This window comes from Suricata suricatta, chromosome 15 (assembly GCF_006229205.1).
Source record: "Suricata suricatta isolate VVHF042 chromosome 15, meerkat_22Aug2017_6uvM2_HiC, whole genome shotgun sequence".
In the NCBI taxonomy this organism is placed as follows: domain Eukaryota; kingdom Metazoa; phylum Chordata; class Mammalia; order Carnivora; family Herpestidae; genus Suricata; species Suricata suricatta.
The window spans coordinates 8526591-8541853 of NC_043714.1; the positions used below are offsets into that span (position 1 = coordinate 8526591).

Genomic DNA, 15263 nt, shown 5'->3' on the forward strand with positions numbered 1-15263 from the left:
CCCTAGGATAGAGTTCTTTATCTCTATTATTATTATAACATTGAATATTCTCAGAAGCGGTGGCTAGTCAGTGAAATCTGGTTGAAATATTCTAGGATTAGAATCAGTGCTGCTTAGATAATTATTATAATCATAAAGTAATGGGATGCAAATAATGTCAGAAAAATTAATAAAGCTGCACATAGTTCATTTCCACAAATAGGCAATCTCCCCTATAATTTACATTTATGATATGGTCTTGGTAGGTTTTAATGTGAGCCACTTAGATATAAATATCATCTAAACATTGCCCTTAGTTACTTAAACATAACTCCAGGGCATAATGATATCCTCCAAGCCTGATGTCTGTCATTCTTAAACTCCCTCAAATGTCACTTATGATAAACTGAACAGAACTGAAAAATGCATACAGTCATCCATCTTTTAACTCATTCACATGTGAAATCAATTTAAGGTTGTGCCTGGAGAAAAGTATGGCTGAAAGTTCTCCTCTGCGTTGCCCATGGCTGAGGTAGAATCTGAGAGGTTCTACCTCAGATTATTCCTCACACTCGACAGTTGCCTGGCACCCTCTGCTTTGGAGGAGGGGCTTCATAGGAATCCATGCAGTGCTGGGGTGGGAGGGGCATTTGGCTTTGAGAATATCCCCAAACGTAGGGAACTTAGCCCAGCAGACTCAGCCGTTGTGGTGGGGTCTTCCTCTTGCCTTCCTCCACCCCAGTGAGCCGGTGAACCTGTGGGTCGGGGAGCTCTCTCTCATGCAAATCCACCCCAGGGGTGGGAGTCAGCTGAGGCCTCCGAATCCCCGCCATCATGCGTGGATCTGTTGGCTTTTACTTGGTAAGAGGACACGAAAACCTAAGAGGCAAAAGATGAAAAAGATCTACCTAATTTTGATTGTTTTCTCAGCACGCTAGGCTTTCTGAACCTTCTGAAGTTGTTTCAGGAATGTGTTGATCACCTGTGTGGATCTGAAGTGGTGTTTTCTTCTTTCCTGTAGTGACACCACTGCCTGTTAGTCTGTCTCCAGTGAAGGTGTCCCTGTTCCTGTCCTCTGCTCTTTCCCCAACCTTCCTCCTCATTTCTGCATTTTCCTTCCATCAAAGTGCTTTTTCTTCCTATTTCCCAGCTTCCGCTTATCTTTTAATTAAATCATGGGGGGGGGGGCATATCAAAAGTCCTCCAGGCTCACTTTAAGCTGGGGATAGGCAGAAAGCTCTCTCCTGACCATAAACAAATGTTAATTTAAATGAAGCTTGAGAAATATTTTCTCTTCAAGGCTTAGTTTTGAATTGCTTGTAATATCGTCTTTGGCATTTGTATCCAAGAGAGGCAAAAGTATTTTGTAAAGCATTTACTCTATTTCCAACTCGTCATTGCTAGAGCCTGAGTACAGATTTAAGTGGTATCTAACTAAATAATGAAATAGCGTCTTTGATTGTGAAATTAAATGTTACTATCTATGTTTCTGACAGTCTCGATGAATTCCAAATCTGGAGCCATGAGTGGTATTCAGCCACATTAAAATAAAAGGCCATACAGAGGAGTGCACCTGATCATTTCCATGGTGATATGGGACTGGACCAGGAGTGGGACTTTCTGCTATGAGGAAATTTCTTATATGAGCATTTCACTACCCAAGCTGATTCTAGAAGAGCCACCAGGTGATCCTACCTGCCACACACCCCCTGAAGCCCTGAAGTGATTCTTGCACTGAAGAGAACCACAATAGGAGTGTGGGAAACCAAACCACTACCAAGTGAACATAAGGGTCCTCTCTTAGTCGAAATCTAGTGAATTTGGAATAGGTGGAGGACATCTCTTATTCATTTTTGTACCCATCATGGCATTCAGCAGTGTACTCAGTAAATGGTTGTTGTATGGCTGCCTGTCCCTGTGGCTTTCACCATGCACTGCTTTGTGATGACACAGTGGCAGTGTGCTAGTTTCAGCCATTCAGATTTCCTTCCTGAGGACATGTCAGTGAGTTTGGCACACAGTGTACTATAAGGGCTGAGAGACCAGACTTGTATTTCAACCCTGACACCCTCATGGCTATGTGAACTTGGGCTGAACTTCCTGGAAAAATGTAGGAGAGCTGTTAAAAACTATTCTCTTTCTCTATAACACTCTACCCAGTCTCTTCACTTAGACTTCTCTTCCTGTCCTTCAAGTCTTGACTTCAAGGGCATCCCCAGACCCCAGGGCCCTGAGAAGTTCCCAAAGGGTCATAGGCAAAACAGGGCAGAAAGCAGCCCCAAATGTAAGTGGACCACTGAGCATGTTGTGTGCATACACACACACACACACACACACACACACACGCACACACACAGTTTGGTTACATGGTTTGCTTAGTGTCTTCTACACAAAGTTTTAAGTTCTATGAGGGTAGTAACCACATTTATGGCTCTATCCCAAAAGCCCACCTTGGATGTGGTGCATCATAGACCCTTTAATTCAGGTTTGTTGGATGGACCTACATGTCTGTACCCGTTTACTGGGTCTGCTGGAACAAAGGACTACAAACCGGACAGCTGACACAACAGAAGGCTGTGGTCATGTAGTTCTGGGCACTAGATGTCCAAAATCAAGTACCAGCAGGGTTGATTCTTCCATTGGCGATGAGGGAAGGATCTGTTCTAAGTCTCTCTCTTTGGCTTCTAGACATCTTCTTCCTTTTCACCTCACTCTCACATGCCGACCTACCCTGAAATTTCGCCTTTTTATAAAGACACAAGTCTTACTGCTTTCAGACCTCCCTTAGTGACCTCGTTTTAACTTGATTACCTCTGTCAAGACCTTATCTCCAAAAGTAGTCACATTCTGAGGTATTGGGGGTTAAGACGTCAACATACAAATTTGAGGGGGGACTTAATTCAGCCCATAACAATGCCTTACATGGTGAAAATTCCATGTCACTATTCCCACCTAGCTGTGAAAAACAGTGATCAAATCATATATCCTGACTCCTAATAAAACTGTGTTTAGAGCTCCAAGCTTTGCTTGGCAAAAGAAAATCGGGGTATATATATTGAAAGCTTTGGAATTTAGGGAATTTAGAAAATCCTGGTATATATATATATATATGTGTGTGTGTGTGTGTGTGTGTGTGTGTATACATACATACAGATAGATAGATAGATAGATAGATAGATAGATAGATAGATAGATAGATAGAGATAGCCATAACAAGGAAATACATACATATACATGACTGAAAACTGAAAGTAAGTACCAACTCTGTTTCTAGGCCATAACTATTCCTCTCTTATTTAGCGAATGGGGGGCAAATTAGGAACCATGGATTTTTGGGAGTGAAATATCTCAAAACGCTTTTCCCATTATCTCAAAGTATGATTTGTAAAGTGAAGGAGGCATGTTGGATTCACATGAGTTTAACGGTCACACAGAGAGACAAGTCACAAGGAGACCAGGCGTGTGTACACTAGTAGAGGGGGTAGGTATAAAAGAAGGCTAGAGAAAATTACTTGCTCTTTGCCTGGGACAGATTAGGGTGAGTAATAATGCCTGGAATGTGGAGGACATTACACTAAGTGACATAAGCCAGACACAGAAGGATTAACACTACATGAAACCACTTGTATGTGAGGAATCTAACATGGTCAGATTCACAGAAGCACAGAGTGGACCGGTGGTTGCCAGAACCCAGGGGGAGGGGGAAACGAGGCAATGTTAGTCAAAGAGTACAGAGTTGTAGTTACACAAGGCGAATAAGTCCTACAGAGCTACTGGATAGCATACAACCTATTAACAATACTATATTGTATGCCTAAAAATTTGCCTAGAGGGTACATCTTATATTAAGTGTTCTTATGACAAAAAAGTAATAAGAATAATAAATAGGGAAGTAGAAAACTTTTGGAGGTAATGGATATGTTAAAGACATAGAGTGTGGTTTCATAGGTGTATAGTTATCTCCAAACTCATCAAGTTGTTTATATTAATTATGTAACAGCTTTTTACATCTCAATAAAGTTAAAAAAACAATAATGTCCAGAAAATGTGAACAACTATAAATGAGGCATCAATCAGGTACCCACATGTGAGGTATCTTATGTGTGTGGGATTATATGTGGCTTCCTGTGGTTAATGACCACCTTTGGGGGGGTCTGAAACTTAACGAACTGAGCATTCTTCTCTAATAAGACTAAAAGACTGGCTTAAGTACCATCCATGGGCTGGTCCTAACCATCAGTGTTGGATTTTAGGAACAAATGGAAAGAGCAGGGTTGTTCATTTTAAAAGGTGTTTTCCTGGGAGGGAGGTTCCCTTCTGAAACTTCTAATCAATGGTATCGAAAATATTCCTGCTTTTCTAATTCCATCTTACCAAGAATTCATTGCTTATGACCAATTCTTGCCAGGCAGTGTGATTTACAGAGTTATCATTATTTCCAGGCTATAGAAATATGTTAAGGATTTGGTCATTTTCTCCATCTTTTGTTCTGTGACCTAAATTTGCTTTTGACTGGTCCTGTCCTTGGATGCGTGCCTCATGGTATGGATATGACGTTTAAAGCTGTAACTAGTGTGACATAGTTCAAACACATGGTCTTTGTTCAATCATCCAAAGCAGTGAATTAGGCCTAAATCCTAAGGACAGCCTTGTCGTTCAGAATTTAATTGCAACCGCGGACACAGGTTAACATCATTTTTTGGGGTAGAGCATTTGTGGCAAATGAGTTATTGGAAAACCACATAGAATTCAGGAAGGCAACCAATAATCTGAAAGCATTTCTTGGGGGTTTTATAGGCAGGATTGTACAAAAGTGGTCAAACCTCAGAGGCACTAATTAGCACAGCCTATGCATTTCCTATGACAGTCCCCGGAGTATCATTTGTCTGGCCCAGAGGTGACCATTTGACAGCTGTCCTCACCAGCATTTGCAGTGAACTGTCTATGCTTGAGGAAGTTGAAGGCAGCTCATCGTCATTTTGGACCTGGCCTCCAGCTGGGTGCTCGTGCCAAGGGGACAGTGGGCAGTCAATGGCAACTTCAGTCTTCAAGGGAAAATCCAAATAAGACAAATATGAGTGGAAACATGCCAACAATTTACTAAGGAGATTGGGGAAATTTTTAAAATAGCATTCAGATATGGTACCAAATGAACTGAAAATTGCTAATGACACAGAACATTTGTCTTGCATTTCTTCTGTCAAAGAACCATTACATGAACAGTATTTAAACACTTTCACTGGATTCTATGAAGCTTTGTCAGGGAGGTATTGTTATACTAATTAGGAGATGAAGAAAGAAGTTTTAAAGAGAAAAAAAAACCACAAAGATTAAAAGAACTGCCCCTTTTCACACATATAATCACATATAATTCAATTACTATGAACTTAATTGAACCAAGATCCAAAACATTGCAAACAAATGTTATGTCCTATTTAAAACTTTAAGAGGTTGAATTAATTATTTCCTAAAACACATTCAAAGATTATATTCCAAATTTGTCTATGTATTTGCCTCTTCAAGGCGTGAAATGTAAACATTTCATATTAAGGATGAGACAAGAATTAAACCTGAGTTGTTTATGCTACATTATATACAAAATAAATATAAAGTGACAAAACAAGAGGAAATGAAAGATGTTAAAATGGTACTTCAGAAGAAGCTTAAAAAGAAAAATGTAAACAGTACAGTTAATTAAAAATATTTACGTAAATAGTATTTTTCATGAAAATGATTTCTTTCAAATCCTTCCCTTACTTGTGTTTTTATCACTATCCAAATTGTAAAAGCTTCCTTAGCCATTATGAGCCATATATACAGCTAGATACCTGGATAGATGGATTGATAATGAAAATTATCACATATGTTTCTAAAGTTAACATTGTCCAATCTTGAGACATTCTTATGTTGTGCAAATATTCTACACTTGCTATAATTAATATAAGCTTTTTAAAAAATAAGTATTTTGTTACTTGAAGGGTCTGCTTATCCAGTGAAATTCGGAGAATTCTTCCCCCGCCCCCCACGGGCTCCTCTCCACAGAAGCAGCCGAAGCTGCGCACGCCTCCACGCGGTCTCTCAAAGGTTAGTGGCACCATCGTCACAAGGCCCTTGCAGACTCTCCCGCACACCACTAGGTATGCAATAGGCTCACTCCTGACCTGCGACCACCAGGGACGCCACTGGCCCAAGCTCCCAGCTGCCATCAGCCTTTGTTCCGACCACCATGTAGAAGATGGAAGGTCCCCTCCTCTGTCAACTTGATTTGTAAATTTCCCTTCCCTGCCTTATTTTTCTCCATACCTCTAATGTCCTTCTGGCATGCCATATAATCCTTATTTTAAAAATCATGACCCGAGGGCACCTGGGTGGCTCTGTCTCTTAAGCGTCTGACTCCCTCTCAGGTTATGATCTCACGGTTCTAGAATTCGAGCCCTGCGTAGGATTCTGTCTCTGTCTCTCTGTCTCTCTCTGCCCCTCCCTCGCTCACACTCTCTTTCTCCCTCTCTCAAAAATAAACAAACATTATAATAATTTTAAAAATCATGACCTGAGCTGAAGTCACATGCTGAACCAACTGAGCCATCCATGAGCCCCCTGATGACTGTTTTCTACATAATATCTTCTGGGCCATCAAAATCATTGGTGATAAAGCACTTCTTCAAAGATTCCATAGAAAGAATTAAACACTCTTGGTATGGCTACTGTTGTGCTATGGAGCCAGCCTACAAGGGGCGCCTTCTCTGGGAATGTTAGTAAACCTCTGTTTCACCCATCCCCCCACCATCTGCATTCTAAGTGGTTAACAGGGATTCTTCACTATTGTTTCAGATATTTTCTTTCTCCTTTTATTATTCCTTTTATTTGGAAATTTTCAAACATATATAAAGGTAAAGTTGTGTGCCCAACATCCAACGTCAATGGTCCTCCCTTGATTTTTTGTTTTCTTCTCCGCTGGAATATTTAAAAAAAAAAACCCTGCACATTTCCCCTGTAATGCCTCAGATGGACCTCTACATGACAGGGACATATTTTCTGGAAACATTTTGCAAGGGTCCAGGAAAGTTTGTTTGTGTGTTTTAGATAAATAACACAGATCATATCTAAATACTAAAACTACTGAAATGTGTGAACTATGTTGCATAAACACCTGTATCTTTAAAAAACTTCTTTTTAATATTTATTTTTGAGAGAGAAGGAGCGTGTGCATGCATCAGTGAGGGAGAGGAAGGGAGAGGGAGACACAGAATCTGAAGCAGGCTCCAGGCTTTGAGCTGTCAGCACAAAGTCCGATAAGGGGCTCGAACTCATGAACTCTGAGTTCATGACCTAAGCTCAAGTCAGACACTTAACTGACTGAGCCCCCCAGGCATCTCAACATCTGTATTTTTTTGTACAGTTGGCCTGTCATACCATATTACTTTTTAAAAAGGCAATTCTCAACATATTCATTTAACTGGTAAGAGTTAACAACAGTTTGTACTGTCATTCATACACAATATATATTCAGGTTTTATACCATGAACAGAATATTAAAAATTACACATGGGACTAAAAAACAAGTGTTTCTGTCCTTGAGAAATGCATCTTTTAGCTAAGGAGATGGATATCACACACATATGTGCACCTATGAAGACAAAGATATGCTGTACATTTCAAGAAAAGTAATATAATTAATTTTTGATATTTCAAGTGCATAAGAATTCAGGGGCAAATAAAATCTCTTTGAAGCAAGGTCAATTTGTGATCATTTTTGTGTCAAGATTTCAAATGGGCTTCAGACTGAGCCAAGATTTAGAAAATCATGGGCACTGCAAGTTCAAACACTGAGACTGAAATTAGCATATGGTAAAAGCTGGTGAAAAGAAAAAAAAGAAGGAAAATGTGAGTGTTGATAAATTCCTAAATAGATTTTGCCCATGTCAGAGCTCTGAGTTATAACACTGACCTTTCAGCTTGGGAAAAAGTCTTCATATAAACTTCTCAGAAGCACATTTGCCTTGGAAATGGAGGCTCAGAAAACAATTCAGAAACATGAAAATCTACACAGGACGCATTTCTAATGATGCGATTTGGAAGGCAGTGTAGTGGCTCCAGTTCTGGAGGGGACTTGTGTGGATCTGGCAACAAGGGTGTAGGCAGGACAGGGACTGCTGTGGGGACTGGAACACAGAGACCAGGAGCAAGGTTGATTTCCTGTTTCTGAGTTTCCTGGAAGGGCACCACTTCTTCACGCTACTCTCTGCTCTGTCATTCAATGAAAAGGTAGACCCGCCCCCTGGGTAATCATGGTCAAGGACCAAATTCCCTAGTTATTTGCAATTTCTTGACTTTCCTCTCTGTAGACAAGCAATGTTATAACCCTTGGTTCATCTCAAAAAACTCCAAACAGGGTCTGATGCCAACTCTGCTTTCTCTTAGCTATTTGAGCATAACGCAGTGATACGTGCCAGGCACAATCCGTGTATCCTCTCCTTTATTTTTAAAAAATGTTGTAGGTATTTTTGAAAGAGAGTGCGAAAGAGAGAGAAAGAGAGAAAATTCAAGTGCGGGGAGGAGCAGAGACGGAGGGAGACAGATGATCTGAAGCGGGCTCTGAGCTGAAAGCGGCAAACCAGATGTGGGGCTCGAACCCACAAACCATTAGATAATGACCTTAGCCAAAGTCGAACACTGGACAGACTGAGCCACCCAGGCGCCCCCTGTGTCTTCTTCTTTAATCCTTGTAACAACTCTATCCATTGCTGCCATTATTACTCTATTAAATGTGAGGAAACAGAAGTACACGTTACAGAAGTAGCCCTTCATGGATGGCTAGCAGGTGTAGAACCCAGACAGTTTGATTCCTGGGCCTATGCCCTTGTCCTCAGTCTACAGTGCTCTTCTTAAGTTGTTTAATGTTTCCATTCCTTCATCTCTGTGTTCATAAATAAAATGAGAACATGACTTTCTGTGTATTTGTGCCTACAGACCAGCAAGCCGCGTGCTAATGGTAGTAGAGTGGAAGATTTTTGAACTCATAGGAAAATAAACAATTTATATTGGTTTTGGTTGGAAGGAGGCAGAATTAATTTAACATGATTTATTTTCTTCCGACACATGACTGAAACACTTATCTAGGGAGTGGAAAGGACAAAGAATGACTGGTGGCAGTCAACACCCTGTGTGTGCCTGTCAAGATTTCATACACTTATTAGTTCTCACCCTGGTACTGGATTTGTGCAGAGCTGAAAAGTCTATTTCATGGGGGCTAAGGCTGAGGTTCAGGAACATAGACAACTTTCTCAGGCTCACATTGTACTCTAACAACGAGGTGTGGTTGAACCTTTTATTTCTGTTCTGGTAGCTTATTAGATTGTAGTAGCCTGCTGTAGTCATGTGACTCTTTGGCTCGTGATTCTTACACACGTGGAGCCATGATATGGTGTTTTACTATTTGCTTTCTCATCTGGATTTCATTCATTAGTCCTCATGCCTGAGTTCAGGGTTCTAGTGATACATGGAGAGAGCCAACCCCTCTTTTCAGATCTCATTGTTCACTCAGCACTGCAGGATTAACATCATGCTGACAATGTAGCAGTTTGTAAGGTGTTTTCAACTGGTTGAGTTAGATGATGAAAAGGGGGTGGGTAAGAGGTCTGGTGCTGTTCTAGGTCGTGCAACGGGAAGACATCACATTAACCAGAAGTTTCTCAAACACACAAGGGGCACTAAGGTAAATAACAATAATTGGACTAAACCTTTTATTTATTTATTTTTAAGTTTACTTATTTATTTTTGAAAGAGAGAGAGAGACACAGAGGGAGAGAGAGAGAGAGAGAGAGAGAGAGAGGGAGAGAGAGAGAATCCCAACCCGTCTCCACACTGTCAGCGTAGAGCCCAATACAGGGCTTGAACTCCTGAATGGCGAGATCATGACCTGAGCTGAGATCAAGAGTGGGACACTTAACCAACTGAGCCACCCAGGTGCCCCTGGACTAAGTATTTTACTCTCACTGAATCTGTTTCCATATTTATTATGTGTAAATAATGCTAATTGCCAAACCTACCCTATATGTATAGAAGTACCATTTAAAATACAAAATTTTCCCCAAATACTGGGTGTCAATAATATTGCAGTTGTCCACACTCTCCAAACACATAACAGCAGAGATTCGAAAGTGAATTCCAAGTATTTACATGCTGCATAGGAAACTGTGGTGCTTTCCTTCCCATGTAGTCAAGCTCTGCCCCAGGAAAGGTGTTATGGACTGTGCCGTATCCCCTGGCAAATTCCATATGTTGAAGGCTTAGCACAATACAACTGTATTTAGAACTAAGGTCTTAAAGGAAGTCGTTAAAGTAAAATGACACATAGCTAGCAGGGGTAGATGCTCTAATCCAATGTGACTTGTCGTTAGAAGGAGACACTCCAGGAATGCACCTGCCCCGAAGGAAGACCATGGGAATCCCAGGGAGACAATGGCCATCTGCAAGCCAAGGAGAGAGGCCTCTGGAGAAGCCAAACCTGTCAACACCTTGATCTTGGATTCCAGCCTCCAAAACTATGAGAAAATACATTCCTGCTGTTTAAGCCACTCAGTCTATGATATTTGATCAGGGCTGCTCTAGCAGACTAATACAGTAGGTAAGAGTAATAAAAACCTCATGTAGTATGCCCAAGCTTTGGTTATTGAGAGAATTATTCACATACTTAACAGCACATTGGAAGTCACTTTCCTAGCTTTGAGGCATAAGTAGGTTTTCAACATTAATAACTGGAGGAAGGCCATCCTCCTCCCCTTGGCTTTTAGGAACGTGCACCCTGCTGTCCCCAGGGAGATTGGGTCTTTCCCAGTTAGCCTCCACAGAAGAGACTCTGTTTTCTGGTGGGGTCTTCTGCTCAACAAACAGCATTCAGGATATAGAGGAAGACAGATCTGTTTGCCTTGGCTGTTGTTTAGTTTGGCCTTCTACTTTTCTGGATGCAGATTCTGAACAGATAATAGTTCCATGTACAGTTAATAAGAAAGAGCAGGTAAGGTTTAAACCTATCCTATTTTCTATTTTAAGTAAATGTGGGGGCTCCTGGGTGGCTCAATCGGGTAAGCATCGGACTTCAGCTCAGGTCATGATCTCACAGTTCATGGGTACAAGCCCTGCTTTGGGCTCTGTGCTGACAAATAGGAGCCTGGAGCCTGCTTTGGATTCTGTGTGTCCTTCTCTCTCGGTCCCTCCCCAGCTCGTGCACTCTCTCTCTCTCTGTTTCTGTCTCTCTCAAAAGTAAATAAAACATTTAAAAAATATATAAATAAATAAACGTGTTCCTGTATCATAGAATACAATATGATCTGAATTGTGACTCAGATGTTGATGTGTATGCTATTCTTTTCCACTTTTTAAAAGTTTATTTAGTTTTGGGAGACAGAGAGCATGAACAGGGGAGGGGCAGAGAGGTGGGGAGAGAGAGAGAATCCCAAGCATGTTCCACATTGTTAGCACAGAGCCCAACACACAGCTTGAACTCACGAACCACTAGATCATGGCCTGAGCCGAATCAAGAGTCTGAAGCTCAGCCGACTGAGCCACCCAGGTGCCTCATATGTTGCATATTTAAAAAGACACAGGTTGGAGACTCCTTGTATCTTCATATACATATCCACAATGTGAAGTTGAAAGCTGTGCACCAAAGCTCAGAAAGCTCACGGTAGCAGCTTTTGTGGCCTGAATTGTTCGGTTAATTAGTTTGACTTTTTGCCTTTCACTCTTGACTTGACCATGCAGCACTAAATGAAAAAAGGATTTGGAAGTCCTTTAGTTAATTTGGTTCTTGTTCTCGACCAATGTGTGAATCAGAATCTGTTAATCTTTGAATCTTATTTCTTTATCACATATTTTTGAGCACTGTGTAGTATGTATATCCTATGGCTGGAACATTCAGTAGGTACTTTCAATCTGGCTGGTGTCAGCCATCTTATTACTGCCTAAGGATATCTACTAAAGTGCCTCAAGCTACAACATTAAAGTCACAGGATCTTCTTGATGTTTCATCCACCTCCGACCCCCTGGCCCAGGCTCCAGGATAAATAAGTAGCACTCTAGGTCATTGAGCCTAAGGATTTTGAGATGTATTTCCTGTGTTTGAGCATTTCTGGATCTAAATTAGCTCATGTAGTGTGAAGGAAGCGAACATCAGAATAGGAATTTGGCCTGTTGAGTGGATCAGGGATCTTGTGTTCAGGCCTCAGGGGCTGGCGGCAACCCATGGCCTGGAGCTTCAGGGCTACAGAAAGACAGAAACCCTTGAAAGGGTTCAAGCAGCAGCCCACAAGGGTAAATGGGATTCGAAGCAGTAGAACAGCTGAATGTTCTTTTATTCCTGTTTCAGACATTAACGGGCAGCGTATGTATGGTGATATGAGCCCTAAACAAGTGAATATGTAAAGGTTTTATTCTTCTTTGCATATTCATCCCGACATGCACCAGAGAGGCTGTCTGTCACAGTCAGCCATGTTGGAATGGTAAGATAGGAGAGCAGCAAGGTGATGTAGTCTTGGGTATTTGCGGGGTTTGCTTTATACATACTGTTTTTAATTATAGCTCAATATAGTTAACTCTAAAATTCTGACAAATATTAGAGAAACTAGCAGAATCAAAACGTAGGATTTAAAGGTAAGCCCCGCCCAAGTGACTTGGATTTACGAGTGGCTTTAGGTGCCAAGACAAAGGTGTCAGAAGCCCTTGATCGCTTTTCTTCGGTGGGGGCCATGCGGGGGTGGGAGAGGAATGGTGGTAGCTGTTTGATGAGGGGTCCCAGAGGATGGTTTGATTTCAACCCTCTGGATAATTGGTTAAATCCCTGCATCAATTTTTTTAGAGCATATTCAACACACATGTGACTTTTCCTGTGAAGTTTTATAACATTTTCATTGGCAATAGATGTAGTCATGTGGGCACAATTGCCTCCAGGTCAGTTTGCCAGTCTTTTAAAATTCATTGGCTGGTCCCAGGGCATTCATGTGTGTACACATTTAGTGGATTCCTACAAATATTTGCCATCCTAGTCACCTAGGAGTAGATGGTGGTGATTTGGTCAGACCAGAGCCCACTGAGCCAACACTATCGCTGACAAAGTTTGTCCTTTGTGCTTCCTTGTCCTCTCTTCTTTTCTCTTTACCAATCCCAGGAACCAAGGCCCTTTCAGTACCATCTTTGGAGCATGAGAGTTTGGGACAAGTGACTGGAGATGCCCTGATTTGGAGAATTATGTACTCCGGCACTTGAATGTGATGGAGATCTGGTGCCACACTGCACTATGCCACTGTGGTATGCCAATTGCTTCTAACTGAAGAGAATTGGGAAACAGCAGACTGCAGCAAAAGCTCTTTACCCTCCCACTTCTTCTTAAAAACAGTGCATAAATTACCCTTTGTGAAGGCATCCTCACCCTTGTCCCCTACCAAGAAGATCAGAGTGACTCCTACCTGCCCGGACAGGCACTAAGAGAAATGTGCGTAATACACTTTACTAAAATAACCCTAATTTTCCATTAGGTTTGCCCTATATTTACCTTCCCGTAGTTTACTGCCCCTTAAGTCTCAAAAGCTTTTCCTTTGCTTTGTCATTTCTCTCTAAGTTCATTGCCCTGAGTTCAAATGGTATATAAATCTGACTGCCTCTTTGGGGTTTTTGTTTTGTTTCTGTGAGCCCCCCCCCATATGCATCCGAAATAAACATCTTCTCCTATGAATCTGTCTTTCATCAGTTCAGTTCAGAGCTCTGGCCACTGTGCCAACTTAGGGTAGAGGAAAAGGGTTTTGTTTTGTTCTCCTTGTTGAGTGACTCAAGAAAATCTTAGAGGTTAGCCACGTGGCTTAAAGTATCTAGAGATTTTTACATAAAGTAGCTCACAGCCCACTTACCAGTTCAAGCAAAGGTTTAAGGACTAAGGTGCAGAACATCTTAGTAGATAGTTTACCTTCCTAGCACTTACTTAATTATCTGCAAAATGGGAATGCTAAGTATTTTAATGCACAGGGTTGTATAGGCAAATGCTGAATAAAACTGTAAAACATTTTATACATTTAACATTAAAGGCTTAGCTCTAGTTTTACCTCCAGATAAAAGCTTTAAAAATCCTTCTAAGACTTCCAAAAGAAGTCAGTTGTATTGTCTCTGCACCCACATTTATTTGCCTGTTCCCAGACCGCTGGAAGGTAAACTACAAATTTTATTAAAAGAGAGAACAATCAGAAGATACAGCGGAGATTGAGGTTTTGGTAAAAATGTAACTTTAACAAATAAGTTTTAAGAGTATGAATTCTAGCAGTTTCATCTCCCTTGGTCACATGGTGGTCCAGGGAGCCAACTAAACAGGTCTCAGTGAGGAGTGGTTTCCGTGCTAACACTGAAGAATGTTTCCTTCCCATGCATTTTCTGATGGTAGAGGACCAGGGCAATATTTCATCTTGGATAGAATTCTGTGCCTTCTTGTGGGAAGGGAGAGGTCATTCACATTACCTGTGGCATAAAAAAAAAAGGTTCATATCTTACTCCAAGAGAAATAGGGGACTGATTCAGGCACAGTGGGGAAGAGTTTTCCATCTTTGTCTGAGGGATGGCATTAAACAGTAAAAGAGTGACAATGAGTGGGAGAGGCTGGCTGATGAGTTAAAGGCATCCAATGAAAGTGACCTAAGATTTACCATCATCTGAATTTCAGTAAGAAATAAATTCACTTACTAATAAGCCAGATTCTTCTCACTACTTAAGTCAATCCCTCAGAGGGGCGCCTGGGTGGCTCAGTCAGTTAAGCATCAGATTTTGGCTCAGGTCATCATCTCATGGTTCATGAGTTCAAGCCCCACATCGGGCTCTGTGCTGATAGCTCAGAGCCTGGAGCCTGCTTTAGATTCTGTCTCCCTCTCGCTCTGCCCCTCGCCAATTCATGCACTGTCTCTGTCTCTCAAAATTAATAAACAAATGAAACCTCAATACCAAAGAGGAAATTATGGGGAGCCTGAGTGACTCAGTTGATTTAGTATCCAACTCTGGTTTTCAGCTCAGATCATGAACTCATGGCTCATAGGTTTGAGCCCCACATCAGAGTATGCACTGACAGTGCAGAGCCTGGTTGAGATTCTCTCCTTCCCTCTCTCTGTGCCTCCACTGATCATGCTCTTCTCTCTCTCTCAAAATAAATAAACTTAAAAGAAAACCCAAGAAAATTACATACCTAAAGAGCTGTATGGACCAATACACATAAGAAACCAATGGTCCCTATATGGCTACCATAACAATGACCT

At 41.3% G+C, this 15263-nt stretch overlaps 1 long non-coding RNA gene across 1 annotated transcript; it reads left to right on the forward strand.

The window, feature by feature from the left end:
- Positions 1-1999: 1999 nt before the first annotated feature.
- On the forward strand, positions 2000-13708 carry LOC115279180. The gene is made up of 4 exons (XR_003903266.1): positions 2000-2089; positions 5958-6063; positions 10383-10606; positions 13145-13708. It is a non-coding gene; the product is annotated as an uncharacterized LOC115279180 (long non-coding RNA).
- The last annotated feature ends 1555 nt before the right edge of the window (positions 13709-15263 follow it).